The sequence below is a fragment of the Artemia sp. Qi Xiang Cuo genome, chromosome 1, assembly GCF_049724085.1.
Source record: "Artemia sp. Qi Xiang Cuo chromosome 1, ASM4972408v1, whole genome shotgun sequence".
In the NCBI taxonomy this organism is placed as follows: Eukaryota; Metazoa; Arthropoda; class Branchiopoda; order Anostraca; family Artemiidae; genus Artemia; species Artemia sp. Qi Xiang Cuo.
In genome coordinates, this window is record NC_142794.1 from 74,695,743 (window position 1) to 74,707,837 (window position 12,095).

Here is a 12,095-nt window from a genome sequence, read left to right on the forward strand (position 1 = left end):
GTTAGAAAACTAACCTATACTATAGTTCAGTGGCCTATAGAATTTAGTATAGGCAAGAGGTCGTTCCTTATTATATTCTGAATGTAATTTTTCCCTTTGTCCTTATACGTTCTTCGGTACAACCTCGCAGATAATTTAATTTTTTCATTATAGCTTTTGTCACCCCAGTATCTACCCATTATTCTTATGTTTGTTTAATATATATGTTTTCTTATATAGTTCATTCTATAAAATAATAAGGGAGTAGAAAAAGTTAATTGCTCCAAAATCGTATGGGATAATTTTCACACTTTTTTTTAAATCTTAGACACCATATACTGAATGGTATATTTATATTAGCAGTTACCATGGTCCTGTGGAGATGAACTTGTCATTCTGCTAAGAAGTATTTGAGTTCAAAACATTATAACGATCGATCTTAAATGATATGCCGCTGTTGCTTCCTGCATCTTATCCAGATTTTCTGGTTATTTTTATATAAAAAAAAGTGCGCGAAGAGCCTTGTTCTTCAAGATTACTTACTACGGCCAGTCAAAAGTTCAACGGCCAGTCAAAAGTTAATAAGGATCCAAAGAAGATGTATGGATGTTCTAAGACGAAGATTAAGAATCCAAATTCTTTTGACGGACATAACCTGTCCTATGCTTTTGAACAAGACAAGATATCATTCAAGATCAATCGTTGCCACAGTTGTCACAACTCAAATCCTTCCGTACTAAAGGAAAGTCCTTACTCCACTGCACAAGTGACAACTAGTAGTATAAATATACCATTCAATTTATGATGTCTAAGACGTGATAAAAATGTGTGGAAAATTTTTAATGGAACGTCACTACATTTTTAATAATCCTTGAAAACAGTGTCCAACCTGTCAAGGTGGAACGAACACTTTTCATCTCTGCTTAATGGTTGATTTGAAAGTGATTAAATTATCGGAGTGAAACTCTTCATCAACATCTTTTGTCGGATACATAGGAAAACATTGACAAAATCGAAGTATCAGAGTGAATAAATTTTACATTAAAGAACAAGCTGTAGTCCATAGTAATTGAATAGTTACAGTAAGGACCAAACTCTATCTCATAGTAACTGACGCAACAGGGAAAAGAAAAAGAGGTCTGTGGTATATATGACGTCATACAAGGTTACATTTGATTTTAAATAAATGTGAACAGCTAAAACAGAAAGCCTGAAAAATGTCTTAGGCAATGTTATAGTAAAGAACGAACTATAGCCTACAGTAATAGACTTAAAAAAGGGAAAAGCCCTTCGGAAAAAAAACTAGCGCAACGCCCAATAGAATCTTCACAACCTGCAAAAAGTTATATTATAAGCCAATGTCTTAGAGACAAAGCTTATGCATCTACATCAATTTCCTTGCAACACGTGGGATTGAATCTACCAACCTTCGGTCAGAAGGTGCGGCTTTATCCAAAACACCATCGCAAGGTATTATTGACAATAATTCTTCTATAACATTATTAATTTACTTTAACCAGTAATAATTTAATGGCTAATGTATATAGTTAAACTAAGATGAACGTGAATACACAACATGGTGCCTTAAAGTTTGAGCCCCAAAAGGTAACCCAAAATTTAAAATATATTCCTAAGAAAAGCTTAGCAATTTTTTCTTTACCTCAGATAGCGGGGCACAGAAACATCATAGTGAGCTGTTTCATAGCTCATTTTAAAGGAAATTAATGGGGTTGAAAACATATTGTAATAACGAAAAATATTTATAAAGTATAATAAGCTTATTTACGAAAAATTGCATTTCCTGGTCAAGATTGATTAACTTCATAATCTTAGGTATTTTAATCACAAAAATAGAAAGCTGTTTAATGGATCATTTTAAAGGAAATTGCTGTATATAGAAACCTTTTGTGATTAACAAGATAATTTTTAATATAAAATAAACTTTCACGAAATCAAACAGTTTGTGGTAACAAACTGTATAGTAGGGGAGACTTGTCTCAATAATAATCGAAACTATAAAAAAGAAAATTTTGATACCAATATATACATCCAAAGAATTGGATTTTTATGCTGATTTTAAATGTATAAGTTTCATTAAGTTTAATTTTACCCATACAAAGTTACGAGCCTGAGAAAATTTGCCTTATTTTCGAAAAAAGGGGACCCCCCCCCCTAAAAGTCATAGAGTCTTAATGAAAATCACACCATCAGATTCAGCGTATCAGAGAATATTACTGTAGAGGTTTCAAGCGCCTATCTGCAAAAATGTGGCATTTGTTTTTTTTTGTTTTTTTTTGCCAAAAGAAAGATCACGGGTGCGTGTTTATTTGTTGTTTTTTTTTCTTTATTTTTCCCAGGGGTGATCGTACCGACCCCTTGGTCCTAGAAGTTCGCGAGAGGGCTCATTCGATTATATTAAAGAATAAACTATTTTCAATAGTATATAAACAAAGAGCAACCGCTACGCCTTAATAATACACAATTGTATTATGAAGCAAATCACTTTAGTTAAATAAAGCGTTAAAATAAACGCCAAAAACATTTGTGTGCAATAAGAAGCCAAAATCCTAACTTTCATTGAGCCTACAGATAAATACAAAATTAGTTCTATGGAAGGAAAGGGGGTGGGGGAATTGATATTTAATCCCTCATTATTTCCGGAAGTACTTCTCGTATCTATGCTCTTATTATGAAAGTCATGAGTAACATTATTCTCCGCGGGGAAGCATTTTTCAGGGGAATTTTCTGGAAGGCAATTGATATTTGGAAGTGTTCTATTTACTTTGAAAGTAAAGGTGAAACAAGCCCACCTTTCTCTATAACATATACTATGGATGAATTGCTTAACTTACAGAGATAAGAGATAAAATACTTATATAAAAAAAAATCTCTATCACAAGCCCACAAACGGCCGAATTCGGACTTCGGAGTCGACAAATCATATGGTTGCACTAAAACTGGCAAAAATGCAAAAAACTAGCACGAAAAAGAAAAATCATAATGAATAATCATTTATGGGTCAATAATTTAACTGTAAAAAATCAATTAAAAAGATTGAACTAGTCAAACTCAACTTAAACAAATACAAGTTAGAAAAAGAATTAAAAGGGACATTAAAAAAAGGGGGGGGGACAAATTAAGCGAATAAATACAAAAATTACGAGATATAAATGTATATAAAAATTAAAAGGGACACTAAAAAGTGTCAATAATTTAACTGCATAAAGTCAATAAAAGAGTTAAGAAGATAAAAACTGGTCAAAAAAAGAGGGGACAAAAATAAGTGAATAAACACACAGAAAAAGAGAACAAAATCTAAAAATTAAAAGTGAAGCTAAAGAAAGAGTAGGGGGGGGGACAAGCAAATAAGTGCAAAAACCTGGGCAGCACTATCATCCAATAAAAAAAGGGAGAAACTAGTGGGATATTTTATTCATTTTTCCTGTGATGAAGTGGACCAAAGTTTTTCTTTTTTATCTGGAAGTAACGCAGTAAATAGGGGACAAAATAGGGATGGGCTCAGAAACAGCTCGAGGCGGTCGTAATCTGGATGGGGAGTGACGTTTGGGGAAAATGCTTGCTGTCTGAGGTTTTGTTATTGCATTTTTTTTTGCAAAACAGAAAACCTTCCTTCATAACAAAATCGTCCTTCGCTCAAGGGTTTTTAAACTAGCTTTGTTTTAGGAGCAGAGAGTATGGCACCTTGCCTTCTTCGAAAATTATTCGCAAGGTTCTTTTTGGATTGATTCAATTTTTTTCGATGTTGTGCGGGAGATTCCAGGGTGCCAAACTGAACAAGCACATTCTAGACGCAGCTGGACAAAAGACGTGTAAATCCTTAAGGAATGGGAAGGGGAGACGCTAAATTTATTTAGGAGCTTAAGGAGGGCGATAGACACATTAGCTCTGTGGATGATGTATTTAATGTGGACATTCCAATTTAAATGTGAAGAAATTGTGATGCCAAGTAGTTTAGATGAGGACACAGAAATTTCAGGAGGGATAGGATTAAGAAAACGGCGAGGATTTGAGGAAACAAATCGGCATTATCATGGATTTGGAGGGGTTTACTGTCATGTCTATGTCCAAGGCCTCATCTTCAATTTCATTGAGAATACTCATAGGGTTGCTTATTAAATTCCTGAAGTAAGTTTCAACAACGATTAGGTCATCAACAAGTTTCCATCGGTCAGGAAATTCCTTCGCAAGGCTGTTAATCATGACTGAAAAAAGGAGGGAACCTAGGAGACTACCTTGGGGTACGCCATTGTGGACAGGGAGGATTTGAATAATAATTCCGGTATTTGACAACGCGCAATCTATTTGTTAAGAAGGAGGCAACCAGTTTCACCAGTAAGGGATCAATATTGAACTTGCTGACAAGTTTCTCAATTAAAATATTGTGGTTAACAAGGTCAAATGCTTTGTGAAGGTCAATAGAAATTAAATTTAGCCAGAAATTGGGCTTTTTGAGGATTTTCCCAAAGTGGTCAATAAGGGAAACGAGGTGGTGGGAAGTAGAAGTGGATTTTAGGCTCCCAAATTGTTTCAGGTCAGTAAGAGGTGGTATTTTTTTCTTTAGCCAATCTGCAAGGAATCCATCATAAAGTATTGAAAAAATAGGAGTAAGAGAAATAGGACGAACGCCTTCGAAACCAGGATTTCCATTTTTCTTTTTCAAATGGGTTATGAAACCCTATTTCGAAATAGTTGGAATTCGCCCAGACTCGGCAATCTTTTTAAACAGGACAGACAAGGGCTTAGAAAGGAAGTCAGTGAAGGCACTAATAAGAGGAAACAGGATATCCAAACGACAAACACTTGTTTTTCTTAGTTTTTTAATTCTCTTTTCTATCTCAGACAGGGCAAGTTGAAACTTCTGAGGCATCATCAGGAACTAACCAAAAGGCAAAATTTACATAGTACTACTTCTGTTAATACTGCTGTTACTACAGTTGCAACCAGCGCCGTTACTAGCCAAAATGTTTGAGGGGGGGGGGCAAGAAATTTTACCGACCGGCTGGTCTTTTTTTACCGACTATTTTTTGTCAATAAATAGAATAATTGTGTTTTGTTTTAGTTGAATAGGCTTCTGTTTATATATTGCCCAAAATTTTTACCCTACATTAGCTTTAGTAGCAGTAGCAGTAGCATCAGTAGTAACAGTAGTAGCAGTAATAGTAGCATCACTAGTAGTAGTAGCAGTAGAATTAATAGCAGTAGCTTTAGTACCAGTAGTAGTAGTAGCAGCAGTACGAATAGAAGCAGTAGCATTAGGATGCGAATATTGTCTTTTGATTAGTTCAACATCCCCCATAAAAATCACTGTACGCCCCCCCCCCAATGTTTTTGCTCACTCGGTAAAAATAACAAGTCGGTAAAATTCTTTGTTCAGTTCTATAAAGACTACGAAAATCCTAACGTGTCATCTAGAGAAATTTTGAACTTGGTCAGTAAACGCAGCAGTTTTACCGACTTCCATGAGCGCCCATAAGCTGAATTCCAGGGGGGGGGGGCAAACCTTGGCTAATTGGTACTTTTAATACTATATAATAGAAATCTCAGAAAAATAAAATAAAAATAAGGCAGCATCATTCAGCCAGGGGGGGCGGGAGCCCCCCCCCCCCCCCCCCCCCCCATATGGGTGCCCATGCCGACTTCTGCTGTGATTTTACAGATACTGCCACAACTTTCCATTTGGTTAAATAAACAGCATTAAAATAGTGACATGATATGTACCGAAATCTAAATCTCGGTCGGTAAATGCAGCGGTTTTACCAACTCGTGCAGTGATTTTACATATTGTTTTCAAAAAGTAATATAATGTTTTTACTTTTATAACTTTAATAAATCAAATAATGTTAAATTTTGATTACTGAATATCAGTATATGTATATTAAACTGACAATCCACATTCATTTGTATTTTTTTTTCAGTGCAACCCCCCCCATGCTTTGGGGGGTTGTGTCAACCCCAGGGACATTGTAATATGATCTTTGGATTATTTTGAACAAAATGGTGTTTGACTATTAAAAAGAAAACTAGAACTTTAAATTTCCTATCAAATGAGCCTTCTCCAAAGCTTACATGACCACCCATTCCATAAGTCAATGCATGAGTTAATGTGCCTTGGATGTCAACCCAAGGCACATTGTAATATGATCTTTGGATTATTTTGAACAAAATGGTGTTTGATTATTAAAAAGAAAACTAGAACTTTAAATTTCCAATTAATTAGCCTTCTCCAGAGTTTACATGACCACCCATTCCATACGTGTCTTATTTACCCCTAGGACATAACTGAAAAGCCTTGCAACCAGGCTCTGATAGTTCCCGTCTAATCACTTTTGACTCCAAAAAAGGGAACTAAAACTTTCAATTTCCAATCAAATAAACCTTCTCCAGAGTTTATATACCACCTCTTCCACAAAAAAAACGTACATGGCCCTGGGGCATAACTTACAACCCTTGCTGTAAGGCTCTGTGGGTTTGTATCAGCCCTAGAGGCATTGTTAAATGCTCTTTGGACTGTTTTGAACAAAATGACAGTCTCAAAATTTTTATTTGATGCATTTGGGGAAAAGAGGCCAAGTGGACGTGGGCTAGTTGCCCTCCAGTCCCTTTTGACCCTTCAAAAAGGCACCAGAACTTCTGATTTCCAATCAAATCAGCCCCCTTTGAAGTTTATACAACAACCCTTTTATAAAACCCGTATGTTAACAATGGGCAATTAGCATAGCTTTCGGCCTTTGGCTGGAGGGATATGGGAGGGGGAAGGGTTGACACACCCAAAGATGTAATCACTGAACCTTTCATGTCAAAGGTACCAATTCCAAAAAAACATGACAATTTGACTGGTCCCAGGAGCTTCTCGTGTTTCAACAAAAATAACATTACATTATCAGGGTATGGCAATGGAGCAATAACCTACAGGGCCATATTTAGGGGGGGGGGTTACCCGGCTTGAACCCCCCCCCCCCCCTTGAAATTTTTGACCGAGTCGAAAGCACATTCTAGACGCAGCTGGACAAAAGACGTGTAAATCCTTAAGGAGTGGGAAGGGGAGACGCTAAATTTATTTAGGAGCTTAAGGAGGGCGATAGACACATTAGCTCTGTGGATGATGTATTTAATGTGGACATTCCAATTTAAATGTGAAGAAATTGTGATGCCAAGTAGTTTAAATGAGGACACAGAAATTTCAGGAGTGATAAGATTAAGAAAACAGCGAATATTTGAGGAAACACATCGGCATTATCATGGACTTAGAGGGGTTTACTGCCATGACTAAGTTCAAGGCGTCATCTTCAATTTCATTGAGAATACTCATAGGGTTGCTTATTAAATTTCTGAAGCAAGTTTCAACAACCATTAGGTCATCAACAAATTTCCATTGGTCAGAAAATTCCTTCACAAGGCTGTTAATCATGACTGAAAAAAGGAGGGAACCTAGGAGACTACCTTGGGGTACGCCATTGTGGACAGGGAGAGGATTTGAATAATAATTCTGGTATTTGACAACGCGCAATTTATTTGTTAAGAAGGAGGCAACCAATTTCACCAGTAAGGGATCAATATTGAACTTGCTGACAAGGTTTTTAATTAAAATATTGTGGTTAACAAGATCAAATGCTTTGTGAAGGTCAATGGAAATTAAATTTAGCCAGAAATTGCGCTTTTTGAGGATTTTCCCAAAGTGGTCAATAAGGGAAACGAGGTGATGGGAAGTAGAAGTGGATTTTAGGCTCCCAAATTGTTTCAGGTTAGTAAGAGGTGGTATTGTTTCCTTTAGCCAATCTGCAAGGAATCCAAGGAATCTGGTGAACACGGGGTTACCTAATTGGCAATTAGGTAACCCCATGTTCACCTGACCTTGCATAGTAAATTAGGATTTATGGGATTGTAAATTAGGAACGCAATTAGTAATTGCGTAAGCGATTGCACAACCGTTTACCCACAAAATCCAGTTGGATTTAGTGTGGGAGCATATTTTTTCTGGTAAAGTTTTTTCTTTACAGGTAATTTTTTAGACTAATTTTCGACTGGGTCAAAAATTTCAAGGGGGAGGGGGTTCAAGCCGGGTAACCCCCCTAGATATGGCCCAGTAGGTTATTTCTTCATTGCCATACCCTTATAATGTAATGTTACTCTTGTTGAAACACGAGAAGCTCCTGGGACCAGTCAAATTGTCATGTTTTTTTTTGGAATTGTTACCTTTGACATGAAAGGTTCAGTGATTACATCTTTGGGTGTGTCAACCCTTCCCCCTCCCATATCCCTCCAGCCAAAGGCCATAAGCTGTGCTAATTGCCCATTGTTAACATACGGGTTTTATAAAAGGGTTGTTGTATAAACTTCAAAGGGGGCTCATTTGATTGAAAATCAGAAGTTCTGGTGCCTTTTTGAAGGGTCAAAAGGGACTGGAGGGCAACTAGCCCACGTCCCCTTGGCCTCTTTTCTCCAAATGCATCCAATAAACATTTTGAGACTGTCATTAAGTTCAAAACAGTCCAAAGAGCATTTAACAATGCCTCTAGGGCTGATACAAACCCACAGAGCCTTACAGCAAGGGTTGTAAGTTATGCCCCAGGGCCATGTACGTTTTTTTTGTGGAAGAGGTGGTATGTAAACTCTGGAGGAGGCTCATTTGATTGGAAATTGAAAGTTTTAGTTCCTTTTTTTGGAGTCAAAAGTGATTAGACGGCAACTATCAGAGCCTGGTGGCAAAGCTTTTCAGTTATGTCCTAGGGGTATATAACGCTCGTATGGATTGGGCGGTCATGTAAACTTTGGAGAAGGCTAATTAATTGGAAATTTAAAGTTCTAGTTTTCTTTTTAATAATCAAACACCATTTTGTTAAAAATAATCCAAAGATGATATTACAATGTGCCTTGGGTTGACATCCAAGGCAGATTAACTCTGCATTGACTTATGGAATGGGTGGTCATGTAAACTTTGGAGAAGACCCATTTGATTGGAAATTTAAAGTTCTAGTTTTCTTTTTAATAGTCAAACACCATTTTGTTCAAAAAAATCCAAAGATCATATTACAATGTCCCTGGGGTTGACACAACCCCCCAAAGCATGGGGGGGGTTGCACTGAAAAAAAATACAAATGAATATGGATTGTCAGTTTAATATACATATACTGATATTTAGTAATAAAAATGTTAACATTATTTGATTTATTAAAGTTATAAAAATAAAAACATTTACATTTTTTCAGTAAAAAGCAAATTATGTTCTGGCCTTGGGAAGGCATAGGGGTTTTGAGCCCAACTTATGTTAATTTCTGCTCGTTTTGAGTTTGACTTGGTTATTTATTGTAATTTCTGTTCGTTTTGGGTTTCATTTATTTATCGATGCTGATTTGTGGTGATTTCACGCTTGGTAGGTTATTTGATTCCCTTTTTGCTCATTTTTTGTTTAATGGAGTTCTTTACTTTTCTTTGAAAAACTAATTTTGTGGAAAGTTTTTTTTAATTAATTATAGTAAAGAACCAATTTTTACCATTACAAAATCCATATAAAGAATCCATATATAGAAGCCAGCCGCGTACCGAGTACCAAGAGTCCAATGGCAAAAACCTTAAAAAACAGAACCAAAAGTTTTGATCACACCATCAGATTCAGCATTTCAGAGAACCATGCTATAGAGGTTTCAAGCTCCAAAAGAGTTATCATCTTTTGATTATTTTATCCCCGTCCTCAAATTTTAAGCATTCTTTCTCAATAACTTATGGCGCCTGCCGCTCTCTTCAAAATTCTGGTCTTCTTTCTTTTGGTATGTGGCTGAATACTGAAGATTGGTCTGATATTTATCTTGATCATGAGAAAATGGCTACATTCCACAAAAAGCTAATTGATAAATATCAAATTTTTTTCCCAGAAAAGATTTAGAAGGTGCTCTAGTGATAAACCCTTTTTTAACCAGGGTTCAGTTTGGCACCCTGGAATCTCTCGTACAAAATCGGAAAAAATTGAATCAATCCAAAAAGAACCTTGCGAATAATTTTCGAAGAAGACAAGGTGCCATACTCTCTGCTCCTAAAACAAAGCTAGTTTAAAAACCCTTGAGCGAAGGACGATTTCGTTATGAAGGAAGGTTTTCTGTTTTGCAAAAAAAAAAAAAAATGCAATAACAAACCTTCAGACGGCAAGCATTTTCCCCAAACGGCACTCCCCATCCAGATTACGACCGCCTCGAGCTGTTTCTGAGCCCAGCTCCATTTTGTACCCTATTTACTGCGTTACTGTCAGGTATGAAAGAAAAACTTTGGTCCACTTCATCACAGGAAAAATGAATAAAATATCCCACTAGTTTCTCCCTTTTTTTCTTTTTTTTTATTGGCTGTTGGTGCTGCCCAGGTTCTTGCACTTATGTGCTTGCCCCCCCCCCCCCTACTCTTTCCTTAGTTTCACTTTTAATTTTTAGATTTTTATATTTTGTTCTCTTTTTTTGTGTGTTTATTCACTTATTTTTGTCCCCTCTTTTTTTGACCAGTTTTTATCTTATTAACTATTTTATTGACTTTACGCTGTTAAATTATTGACACTTTTTTAGTGTCCCTTTTAATTTTTATATAAATTTATGTCTCGTAATTTTTTTATTTATTCGCTTATTTTGCCCCCCCTTTTTTTAATGTCCCTTTTAATTGTTTTTCTGATTTGTATTTGTTTAAGTTGAGTTTGACTAGTTCAATCTTTTTAATTGACTTTCAACATTTAAATTATTTACTCATAAATGATTATTCATTATGATTTTTTTTCTTGTTGTTGTTTTCTTGCATTTTTGCCAGTTTTCGTGCAACCATATGATTTGTCGACGCCGAAGTCCGAATTCGGCCCTTTGTGGGCTTGTGATAGAGATTCTTTTTATATAAGTATTTTATCTCTTATCTCTGTAAGTTTAGCAATTCATCCATAGTATATGTTATTGAGAAAGGTGGGCTTGTTTCACCTTTACTTTCAAAGTAAATAGAACACTTGCAAATTTCAATTGCCCCCAGAAAATTCCCCTGAAAAATGCTTCCCCGCGGAGAGTAATGTTACTCTTGACTTTCATAATAAGAGCATAGATACGAGAAGTACTTCTGGAAATAATGAGGGATTAACGATCAAGTCCCCCACCCCCGTCCTTCCATAGAACTAATTATGTATTTATATTAAGTATAAATAAAATTTATGAATTAGTCTTCTTATTTCACACAGTAAAGTTATATAAGAATTATTTTCAATAATAAATTGAGATGGTGTTTTGGATAAAGCCGCACCTTCTGACCGAAGGTTGGTAGATTCAATCCCACGTGTTACAAGGAAATTGATGTAGATGCATAAGCTTTGTCTCTAAGACATTGGCTTATAATTTAACTTTTTGCAGGTTGTGAAGATTCTATTGGGCGTTGCGCTAGTTTTTTTTCCGAAGGGCTTTTCCCTTTTTAAGTCTATTACTATAGGCTATAGTTCGTTCTTTACTATAACATTGCCTAAGTCATTTTGTAGGCTTTCTGTTTTAGCTGTTCACATTTATTTAAAATCAAATGTAACCTTGTATGACGTCATATATACCACAGACCTCTTTTTCTTTTCCCTGTTGCATCCGTTACTATGAGATAGTTTGGTCCTTACTGTAACTATTCAGTTACTATGGACTACAGCTTGTTCTTTAATGTAAAATTTATTCACTCTGATACTTCGATTTTGTCAATGTTATCCTATGTATCCGACAAAAGATGTCGATGAAGAGTTTCACTCCGATAATATCGATAATTTAATCACTTTCAAATCAACCATTAATCAGAGATGAAAAGTGTTCGTTCCACCTTGACAGGTTGGACACTGTTTTCAAGGATTATTAATAATGTAGTGACGTTCCATTAAAAATGATAGAGGAGACGAAAAAGTTATTGTTCCTCAATCGTATGGGATAATTTTCCACACATTTTTATCACGTCTTAGACATCATAAATTGAATGGTATATTCATACTGCTAGTTGCCACTTGTGCAGTGGAGTAAGGACTTTCCTTAGTACGGAAGGATTTGAGTTCAAAACACTCTGTGGCAACGATTGATCTTGAATGATACTTTAACAGGAGAATAACAGTCCCAAGAAAT